The 12083-nt window shown below is 40.8% G+C and overlaps 1 protein-coding gene across 8 annotated transcripts in view; it reads right to left on the reverse strand.

Moving 5' to 3' along the window:
* The window catches only part of LOC135492638 (one cut domain family member 3-like), a 121666-nt gene that overhangs the window by 59514 nt on the left and 50069 nt on the right, over positions 1-12083 (reverse strand). The window lies entirely within an intron of this gene.

Raw genomic sequence — 12083 nt, forward strand, 5'->3', positions numbered from 1 at the left:
AGTCTTTATTCATTAGTGCTACTGTTAATCTGAACCAATGGAGAATGGCAAACCATTCTTAGTCTTTTCAAACACTTTCACAACCTGAACCCGCCTGCGGCAACAAGGTCCCGACACGAGCACGGGACTCGCCCTATTATTACCCACACGACTCATCAACATAATTACAGTGTTCAAGTGAACCCGGACAGAAAGTTTCGCCACGAGCTCTGTATCATAAACAGCAGGCCAAACAAACTCAAATCTGTGTTTAACATCTCCTCTGGCATCAAAAACTATTGTACATAAAAATCTCACGGGTAGACTTTTTTTATATCAGATCATCACGAATGAACAATTCTTTAAAAATGCATGGCGAAATGAACAATGATTCTATTGGAAGTATTTCATTTGCTTACTGTTCTGGTGAAGTTCACCCGGATCACAAATCGGCGAAATAGTATAAAGTTCAGATCGTCTGCAGGTTTTTTAGTGAGAGTCATGATGAGAGCTTCAGTATAAAGAGACATAAATCTTATGAGGGGTTTTGAAATTGTAGTCCTCGTTCAATATCTACATCTAACCAATGATTTCAGGAACAAGAATTCCACACACACGGCCTGATTATACTGTACAACTGAGCACGACAGAAACGAAGGGCAAGTTTCACTGCCAGGAGCCCTTGTTGTAACGATGGTGGTGCGGGTACTTTAGATACCGATCAAGCAGAAGACGGAGCCTTTCAACGTGACATGCCGTCTGTGTCGTCTGCTAGCAAGAACAGATTGGAAGTGACAGCCGAACACTCAGCATCGTTCAGGTGATTTGCCGCCATTCTGGAGCAGTTGACCAGAAAATCTGCTTTCTTGGTCAATTTATCATGTGAGCGTAGAATAACAATCTTTTTGTGTAGCGATTAGAGGGGTCGCAGAAAAGATACGATAATTATCATAAGTCAAGTGACTTTGTGCACCGCAGGAGAAAGATAAGTCTCGGTGCTGTCAGTGGCTTATGACGTCAGGAGTTGTTTCACCACTGAAGGTGAGAGGTCACCTGGGAAGAGGTCGGTGTTGGCACAGAACCCACGACCTTCAGATTATGGTGTTGAGGTCACGGAAGTAGAGATTGATCCTACGACCCTCATAACACTGTTCATTTATCAGTTCGAAGATAATCGGTTAAAACTCGTCAAACCACCAACGTTGAGAAAGTAACACACAAGATTCCCATGCCGAAAAAAATTGTCGCATCTTCTGAGAATACACACTTGAGGAGCAAATTTGATATGCGCCAGTGAGATCATGACAGTGGCGCTTATTTTACCGGAGAAACTGTGACGGAATACTTATGTAAGATGAGGAGATATCTCCAACACTTAGCGCTGAAGTGTACACTAGCACTGTTTCAGGTAACTTGGCTTGGGAGTGGTGTACATTTATCTATACATTCATGTATAAATGTATGGCGATTCAACCAAAGTTGGGGTAAGAGAAATGTGAACACTCCACCCTGGGTTAATGTAGCCAAATTCCCCTGTACATGTTGGTGTTGGCTGTGCTTTCTAAGTACCCCTATTTCTGGTCTGTCTGCGCTGGAACGGAACCAAACACACAAGTCTCGTTCAGTCATGTGACACTGTCCTCCAAACACACTGGACCGCTCGCCAAGATTACCATGACAACTTGAAGAACCTCGCTACATTCAGAACGGCGCACAAATTCCCTGCGACCGAAAAATCACAAATGGGAAGATGATGGAGTGGCCTTATGAAGAAACTTCGCAGGAAGCATTTAATGCGAAGTTAAAATTGCAGAATATCTTGAATTTGACTCACTTTTCTGCACAATACGAAAGATGCCACGATTTCATTCAACGATGGAACGAAACCCAGACACACACTTCACCATTTAGAATATAAATATGATTTTAAAAAGATTTGCCTTGCCGTTATTTACCACATTATCTCGCGCTATTCTACCTCGTTCCTTGAAGAGGTTATCAAGGGGAAGAACCTATCAACGAATGAAAACATCGCCGTCGAGTCAACAATGCACTTCTCTCGAAGAATATGACGTGTAAACATCATATCTGTCATCCTATTTACAATATGCATCTTCTTTGAATGAGTTTCTACTATAGCCATGGACAAGATTCCTGGAGACAGTTTAAAGAGCTGCCCTATTTCAGAAGTAAGTTTTGAGCTTCAGCCTCGCCGAAATGCAGCAGAGAAGGGGGAGCGGATCATAGCCAAGTGTCAAACCACCAGGAAAATTTGCCCCTCGGCCTCCTCGAGATCTGTTTGGCACACAGGACTAAAAAGCATCTTGAGCAGACGAGAAGTTTCCTGTGGTAGACAGGGGTTACACGCCACATTTCTGTAAAAAATGCTTTACATTCAGTCACATATTGGCACAGCTAGATCTGGCTATCATTGCGAAACTCCCCAATCTGGCTATGCCACTGTGTCTCCATGGCGTACTTGAACCAGGGGGTTCGAGTGGCTGTTACCTGAATTGGCGACAAATCCCCGACAACTTGCCATTTGGGATCATTGCTGGACTGTTTAAGCCTAACCAAACACAGCATGTAATATACACTATAAACGTATGTCCAGCTAGACACAAGACCATAAAATTTTCAGGGAATATTCCAGCACAGTTTGTTTGCAACAGGAAGTGTAAACACAATTACAAGAGGTCAATATTGAAAAGGAGAAGAAACGGCTTGGATTTCGAAAACATATGGTTATTTTGTGCCACAGAACAAAACAATTCCATACAGTGTTTAAATAAATGTTGAGCAAATAGAATGAATATTTGCTCCACAAGATGCAGATGACATGCTTGCAGTGGGGTTGTTCAGCTGTGGAGTGAGTGTGGTGGTCTGGTGCCCGGACAGATGGTAATGTTGGAACATAGGAGTCAGGAGTTCAAATCTCAGCACATTTTCCACAACGAATAGGAATCTACACCGAAATTATTCAGATACTTTAACGTGCATTGGGACAGGCATTGGCCAGAGAGGGTTAAGACTGTATAGTAAGCCCCTGTGGATATTATGTGTGAGACAGCGGGACGAACATGTGTTTGCGGTCCTTGAGGGCGTGTAGTAGCTCTCAACGAGTGAGGGTGCATCTGTCTCGATCACTGGCATCAATCTCCGTTATAATGATGATATGTGGTAGGCCGGGTTTGGTATGGGAATCGTACCAACTGCTGTGGATGAGCTCAGCACCGTATTTGTGTGTTTGGTGTGGGTTACCTTCTGGCTCAGATTCACCCAACAGTACGCCTGCTCTAGTGTTTACTTTCGCTCCGTTCAGACGCTGCGGAGGACAGGACGTTAAACATTCATAAGGAGTGAGGCGTGAACATTTTTGATGTGTATGCGCCTTGGGTACTCCATGCATACACTGTCTTTGGTCGAGGCAGGAAAGCATCTCGAGTTTGACTTGTCAGTTTACACATTTGGTCATCTGCCCAAACAAGAGCGTCAACTTTATGCTGGCTATCAGAAGCGCCACCCTATCCAGGCAATATCTGTGTATAAACCTGATCAAACAAAGTCGAGGGTTTACATAGATGACCTATCATGTCTAGAGGCTATCAGAAACACCATCCTACATGTCCTACTTACCACAGACAATATCAGTCTACACCACAGCATCGTTGAAATAGATATTCAGTACCTATTTGAACAAATTGAAAAATTATAAATTTCTAATTTCTAATTTCTAATTTTGAACGAATGCACCATGCCTTTAAACAGTGCTACTTCCACTGAGATTGATCACTGCTGCCATTAATCGATCGCAAATTAAACACGACACAAACAACTAACAACCGCTAAATCCTTAACCATCTTAATAAAACAAAACATAATTGCGAGTTCACTTATGGGCCATTTCAAGTCATTCCCGTTGATAGTATATTGATATTATCGACACGCCACAAAACAAAATGGCGGCTTAATCTGGGTACACATGTCGTATGCAAAGTACAACGCGTACAGTTATATTTGTAAACACACTCGTTGTATTGAATTTCGATTTGAAGATGTGAAAATTATTGTGAGGCTTACAGAAGGTCGTGCAACTTTTAACCTCGGGGTATATCTGTTGGGTCGGTAGGTAGCAGTGCGAAGAATTGATGTTTGAGAGCGACAACATAAATTTTTGGTCAATTTAAAAAAGGTTGAGAGAGGGTGTGCAGGATAGTACATGATAACTCAATACAGCCCCCACACTATTATGAGTATGACTGATTTTAATGTGAAGAACATTTTTGATTGCGTTTACAAACACTCACGAGAAAGGCACGAAGTTTATCTCAAAGAGACTAGAAATAGTCGGCTTTAAAAACAGAATTCACCGCAGGAATTTAAATCAGATCTGTTAATCTGGAAAATGTGAAAATAAAAGGCACGCAAGTAGTTTTTGGGTTCCAGTCCTTTCCAGGTTCATGTGGTGGAACTGTAGCCACGAGCCCTTTATAAGTTTTCAAGTCTGACTCTCATAACATAACAAGAGTTTAACTTCAAATTCAAGAGTTCAGCTGAACCCCTACAGATACATTACAGTCCAGCAGCCCACACAAGCCCAGCTAAGTGAGTTTGATAATGACGCAGCCCTGATGAAGTGAAGTTAGAAAGGAAACATACATCAGAATTTTGAAATCATTGAACAAGCAAAACTGGAGCCGGATACAGTTCAATGCTCGGACATTGTTGCTGATGGCGGAAATTTACATACGAATGCCAAAAACATTCCAAGCAGAATACAACATTAGCAGAACAAAACTGTGCATAACTTGTATGTTTATGAATACAACTTCAGTTATTTTTCAGATTCTTGGTTTTGAGAAAAAATTTCAAATGATTTTTTTTGAAGAACTGGTAACAATATATTAGGGAGTACCTGCAACCTTCTCTCTGATATCATTGAGCTGTTGGAGTGATGCAGTTGACACATCAGTGCCAAGCTGCCACCTCTCAGGCCCTCAGTTTCGTTCCCGATCGGTCCTCCTCCACCCATGTAATAGAGAGATGACTCTCTTCAACAACGTAGGTTTCCTCCTACTTCAAAACAATTGCCGAATTTTGTTTATAGAGCTAATAATGTGCTCTCATGGCACAGCCTGGGAACACCATAACAAACTTGCCAAGGGCCAGACATACCAGCTTATTCTCCACAGAAAATCTGCGTACTCTCATCTGATGAGGCGGCAAAATATCCTGACCTTCTTATCACCGAAGATGACATGTATTACACCAAACTCAATATCTACAAATAGAACTTTAATTTCACATTCTGAAAGGAAACGTACGTGTCATACATTTCCTTTTGGTGGGAAGCAAGAATACTTCAACCTACAGAAGCTGGTGGATGGTTATGAAATTTAAAAAAAATTCACCAGACTGATATCTTTCGTTGCACAATTAGTGAACAGGAGGAAGTTGTGTGGAATTGGCCAGTTTCCTCCATTGCCTCTTTAGGTAAAATACACGATTTGGCCACGATTTTCTCCATCTTAGTCCTCAGATGGAGTTTGTTAGATCACTTGAATTGTTGTAAAAGGTTTAAGTGAGAGCTTTCGTAAGGATTTGTGGAGTATGACCACTGCTGCTTGGGTCACGGCGGGGTGAAATTGCACGGGTTTTTTTCTCGAAGGAAACCGTGGTGCTTCAGATATCAGTGGGATGGCTGATGAACATTCTAACATAGTTCGTGCACGATAACATCTGCATGAAAATAATCAGAACGCTGATAGATGAAAAACTTTCTATTCTAAACTAAAAGCAGTGTAGGTCTTAACTGAAAGCAGTGCAGGTCAGTGCTTTTTAAATTAAGTCGTGATGAGGCATTTCAGTCTCAATTTGAAACACAAGCAGACGCTTCTTACACAATTTCAAAATTTCGTAAATAACGACATATTGATATCAAACTTTGACAGTTGCACAGGATGCCATCACTGGGGCTGGAGTTCAGAAACATACTAGTTATGGCGATGAAATTAATACCAAGTCGTGAAAAAACACCCAAAGCATGAAATTTCTCTACTTAGTGCCAGTGAAGGATCTTCAGAGTTTTTAATAAAAGCGTGAAAACCAACAATGCCACGTCACTTTATGTATACAATATACTCATAGTACGGAAACTCAAGATCGCCAAATAGAAATTTAATTTTCGCCTGTTAAGTGTCCGGCAAATAATATTTGAAACTTCAAGGAGCATATTGGCAAGTGTTGACTTAGGCCACTAAGGAGCCTCTTCCGTCACAGTCAAGCTCTTAGCGTCTGATGAAATTTCGTCCGCGGCCGAAATTCGCCAATTATGTAAGTTTTAGCTATCATGGGGATCATTTATATAGTCTCTTATAACACTTGATTGTCATATGAGAGTTATTAATAAAACAATTACGTGGTCTTAGACGCATGAGGGCCTCATCATTCAATGGGCAGTCTGTTAGGCTAAAGGACATATCTATTGGGATTGGCTGCCCGAAGTTTCTGGTAGCACGACTGGTGCTATAATGCAGCATCAATGCAACTATGTTAGGCATTTTTCATCAGAGTTTGCTCCTGTGATTGGACTTTTTGCCCAAAATGATTTGGAAAAGCAAAACGAGACTATCAAAACAAGTGACTCGCACAAGGTTACAATGAAGTCTCCCTGGGGAGTATTGAACTTATGATGTATGGATTACGCAAAGGCTGCATGAAGAACATCATGCACTGACTCGCATTTGAACCAAAGACATCTTGCTTGCAAGTCAAACCTCTACTCTCCAAGCTCTTAGAAAAGACACAACTGCCATAATGAACATAGGTAGACATTACATTGTAATATCATAACTTTACTCCATTAACAAAAGGTATTCAAACGCATCGCAAAATTAGAAATAAAGGACCATTGTACGCCTCTGTCAGTTCATCCTAATTGGTGCAGGGTCTCCAGACAAGATTTTTAATCAACCCCGCTCAGATAATAGGATGTGCCCCGCACAGAAAAACTTCTCACTCATTGGCTATCAGGTTGAAGCGAATGACGGACAGGTTGAAGAAATCAAAGACCAGCACACACTATCTCCGTATGACGTTACAGCGCTAATGATTTCTGCTGCGCAAGGTTAGCCCCGTGATTTGGGATAATTATGACCGTGGCATGAGGAAGGCAGAATGCCGCTATTATCATGGCCGTAACTATACCCTCTTTAAAATGAAGCTTTTTGTGCACGGAGCTAGAACCCTCTGGGGCTCTCGCACGCTATGAAAGGAGCCTTTTTAAAACATTCTAGAACAACCAGACTTTGAATGAATCTTGAAAATGCTTGAAAAATATCCCCAAGGAACATTCGACAAAACTGAACTAATCATACCTTATGTATTTTAGATGATTTCGAATTCAGTTTTCTCTTATGTAGTCTTTGCTCAGTGGGGGATTGGCAGAGGATTCAACAGCAACAATGACATTTGTACCTTACAGTTTCAGTTATGTTTACTCTTGTTGGGCCCGCGTATATGAAAGATGAACTTTTGCGAGAAAAAATTCAAAACATAACAAAATACTGAGCAAGTTCATGTTTGTGTGGTGGCATGCGCAGATAAAAATTTAGGAAGAATAACTTCTACAGCTTATAAGATCATGATTTTAAAATTTCAAAACGTAGGCAACTAGGAAACAAGAGCGTTTTTTTATGATTGAAATCACACCAAGTAATTCAAAGACTTTGCCCAGAAGACAAACCTTTGAACATAACAATCCTCGAACCTGGATTTTTAACGCTGTTTTCCCATTTATATTTCATTCCAAAACAAATCGTAACATTTCAAGTTGCACTCAAACAAATACACGCTTTGTTCTGCCTCTTTTTTTCTCATGATAAAACGACAAGTGTTTGAATGCAAAAAAGTATCAACTCTGCTTTTGATGTAACTCACTTGCTGGGAGTCTGGGTAACAAGTCTTAGCCTTAAAGCACCCAAGGGGTGTTAAAATGACAAGATAGTGTACTTTAATATTACATGAATGTATACACGGTAAGAATTAACATCTATCCAGGGATCCTGTCAATTTTTGTAAAGAATTTCAAACTTCCTTCAGGCATTTCACCCACCACATAAACAAAAGCTAACACCAGGAGCAAGTGCAATTCATCTTTATTGGTGATAAATCAATATTTTAAGAATTGAAAATTAGTTTCTAATTGTCTCAAAAGGAGTGCTACTTTGAAATGCCGCAGAGCTTTAAAACAAATGTACTTATGTAAAGGTGTTTTTTATTCTGTTTTCTTTATTGGACATTATACATCAGGCAACTATATACACGGATACAAATGTATCGAATAACCACCACTGCATTAGACCTGAAATGGTTAAAACTTAATGCATTACTTTCAACATCTTGATGATACGGCAGAAGAACTTGGCATTCTCTCGACAGTATTTAGTCATCAGCTCGTGCAAGCATCAAGTACCAACCCAAGCCTCGCAACAAAAAGCATACAAAACAGCCGCAGGCAACATCAACGTAGCAAACAATTCGCCAGAAATCTCAAACCAGATAATTCACGGCGAACTTGCCTGAATGCACATCATAACTTATTCAGAAAAGTATCATATTTCTGTAGAAGTTGCGAAATATATTCACATTTCTTTACTGTGGTAGGAGCCTAAATTGTCATATCTTACGGCTACATGTACGTTGGCTCGGTTTTCACCTCGGGCGCTTTTGAGCGAAATATTTGCACGCCAAAAGAAATTGTTCTCTATATAATTGAGCGCTGAAAGAATGCATGTTACAGCATTCTATACACTGGAGTCGCTAAACAAAAAGATATTAGATACTTCATAAAAGAATCATATCACAACGATTCAAAACTATGCATTTATTGACGATTTATCCAAAACATTAAACGCCATCGGCAGTGAAAATCTAAATTTAGTCCATAATTCCTATGTGTTTTTGCTACTTTTTTTCTACTAACACGAATGTCACAACAATTTCCATGATTTGCAAAAATCACCACTTATACCATTACCTGAATTGCTTCGTGTGACTTGTGCGAGCTGTGAATCAACACACCAGCGTCGCAAATCAGGTCATTACAGAAACACAACAGTCGGCGGGAACAATGAGAAGATATCATCGCACTGGCGTCCGTTTCACGCAAAGCAGACGAAATCAGACGTGCTTTCGTGAAGTGGAGCCTTTTTGAATTGTACAGGGTGTTTCAGTGGATGAAGAGTGAACTCGGAGCTACTGTGGGTGGGGCTGACACATGCTCGCCGCACAATACCTCCAGTGCGTCCGTAATCAGGAACAAATTAGTGTGCATGTACACAGAGCGCGCCAAAGAGGAGACAAACGTCACCAAAACACATACATCGATCATCAAATCCTGCAAACCCTGCTGCGACGTATCTCTGCCAAAGGCATTGTTAGCCCCAATTTACTCAATGTGCCCAGGTGATGTGAGAAGATATCTACAAATTTAGTACAATCAGCCCCGTCGCTATTCTCGCCTCACCTATTAGGAACAAGGCAAGTGATGCTGTATGAAATCTCTGTGGCGAGGGAATCGTACAACTCCGGGGCACGCAAACCCTCCAGGAGTATTGTTCCCTGTCGGAGACTTATGACACATGACAGCTCGTACTAACTCGATACAATTTGTCGAGATGAATTAACCTTACATGGTGGTGATTTAATTCATGGGAAGACCAGAATGTATGTCTGCATTTTGCACAAAACCAAATACATGTTTCTTTTAGTAAGAACTAAGACGCTCTCTTTGGCAAATAAGCATGACAATGAGATCTTGCCAGGATGGCGTGGCAGGACTTCAATCCATGCCCATTCGTTCGATGTGATGGAGGTTTCTCCAAACTGGTTGTATTTTTTATCTTTTCAGCACAGAGACGGCTGACAGAAAGGGGTTAAATTAGAAGTGAGGAATTCACTGAATTGTCAATTGGCACCTTTTAAATATTGCATATGGCCTCACATAGCCCACATAAATGACAAGCACCACGATAAATTTCATACATTTAGATGACCATTCAAGCCTCTCCTAGACCTGAAAGCGTGCCACTTGGCACAAATTGCAGATGGCACTGTTGGTTCCTCCATCAAAGTTTCAAGCACACCAATTATCAAAACTTAACTATGAATGGGAGCTTCTCTCCAGCCATAGACAAGGGTTTTGTTGGCCAACAGGTGAGGTTTTACTCACGGGAAATATGTACACCCATTGTTTTATCATCAGGGAAGGCCAGGGAAAAGCGTTGAAGAGTCCCAAAAGAGGTATCAGTTTTGGGTTTTTTCTCTAAAAAGAAACAGCCATTTCAGCCCTCGTAAGATGTTTCTGGGGGCGGCATAAGAGTGTCCTTTGCAACAAACTTTAAGGACAAAGCTTTTTATCTGCACAAGACATGCATCTGACATGCTTTTTACTCTACCATCTTGCAGTGACAACCAACGCTTGCACCTTCGACTTTTTTGCCTATCAGGAGAATTTAATCAACAACAGCGTGTTACAAACATAGTTTTTTTAATGTAAAACATGTCGAGATTACAATAAAAGGTTTGCCAAATAAACTCGTGTTTATTTACACAGCGTTTCAAGCACAAGAGGCATGACTGTAATCTTTTATACATCACCCATGCTTTATACACAAACATTCTCGGTCAAGTTATGCTGAATCAAATCACAGTCCATAGGAAAAGCCTATAAATGGGTTCGATGGGTGAGCTACCTCTGAGAGGGTCTAACCTTGCTAAATGTTTGATCTTCGATATGCAGCCTCTCCTCTTGGATATGAATGGTGCTCGCCTTGGAGCCAAGTGCCATATAGGTATTGAACCAGCTCCAGTTATATTTTGCTGTGATTCATGTATTGTCTACTTAATGGCAGTGTGAACTGACAGATAGCACAACGCACGTGTAAACCGGTTTGGTTCTCGTGTCGTACAAGTCATTGTGTACCCCGTGATTGTAGTACATGACAACACGTGATACAGAGTACAGTAGAACCTCTCTATTAAGGACACTGTCGGGACTAACAAGTGCTGTCCTTAATAGAGAGGTGTCTCCAAAGAGAGGTTCCACTGTATGACCATCTTTGCTGACAGTCAATGTGCAAGGCTAGGTGACATTTTTCGCCAAAATCAGTGTGGAGTACATATTTTGAATAATTCAACCATTTACTAGTATTTTATGTATAGTGCTTTCGCTATACATCGAGTTAACTGTTACTTAATAGTTAAGTGTTAAGTAAGTTATGTCAAGATGCACATGCATGGGTGAGGTTGAACAATCGAGTTATGATTACTATACAAATGAAAATGCAGCAAAAAGGTTAGAGAATAATTCTGACGACCTTGATTAGGATTAAGGAAAATTAAATGCTTCAAAGAGATTTTATCATACTTTGAGACAAAATTGGCTTTTGAGATCAAAATTTGAATTTTTTTAAACAACGTGACTTTGTGATAGTCAAACGCTCAACGTCGCCATGGCAACCTGACCGTGACCATATAGGGTTAAGCCACTATCAGTATTTGATACTTGAGGCATAGGCCATTGCTGTGGAGTGTGAAATCCGAGATGCCAGAGATAATTTTGGAAATGCACTTATGTGTGGAAGATTCACCCATTTTGGCAATAGATCTCTCAAAGGTTGTCGGTTCCAAATCAAGTCGGGCAAAATGCAATGCATACTATGTACAACACATGCACAGAATCGACAAAAATTTGAGTTGAATCAGATAACAGATAAGTATATCAAATCTTCTTAGCTTTAGAACTTAAAGACACACTCGTAAAACGAAGTTCACCTCTTTATCAATTTTAAGTTAATTACCCACGCTGAACTCACGAAGTTGGCGAGGTCAGCGCATCATGGTAAACTAGCGACTCTGGCAGCCTCTGAGGGAAGATTTTAATGAGTAGTGGGAATAGGCAGCTGATACTTAGCTAAGATGTGGAGATGATTTGCCATGAACAACGGCTTCTGACACAGCGGACTCGCAACTGACAGAGGATGCTAAGATACTATGGCGCGCCGTCAGTGATGCGGCGCGGTATAATTGCGTAAGCCACAGAA

The sequence above is a fragment of the Lineus longissimus genome, chromosome 8, assembly GCF_910592395.1.
Source record: "Lineus longissimus chromosome 8, tnLinLong1.2, whole genome shotgun sequence".
NCBI lineage: Eukaryota > Metazoa > Nemertea > Pilidiophora > Heteronemertea > Lineidae > Lineus > Lineus longissimus.